A 247-nucleotide genomic window follows, 5' to 3' on the forward strand; every position below is an offset into this window, starting at 1 on the left:
AACGGAAATTTTAAAATCTCATTTTTTTTTGCCTTTTTCTGGAAATTAGTGAAGGCAGCGCATCAAAGGTGCGCACCTCGCTGCCCACCACGGTGCGCAACGCCGGTGGGCACCCGGGAGTGCTTCGAAGTGTGCTCCAAGGTGCTGCGTGCACGTTGTCGGAGCCCGGTTTGCCCCGGGTGCGCACCTCGCGTGCACCTTCGTCGGGGTGGGCACCTTGGCTGGGTTTGCCCCGGCTGCGCTCCGA

This window comes from Cryptomeria japonica, unplaced genomic scaffold, assembly GCF_030272615.1.
Source record: "Cryptomeria japonica unplaced genomic scaffold, Sugi_1.0 HiC_scaffold_40, whole genome shotgun sequence".
Taxonomy (NCBI): Eukaryota; Viridiplantae; Streptophyta; class Pinopsida; order Cupressales; family Cupressaceae; genus Cryptomeria; species Cryptomeria japonica.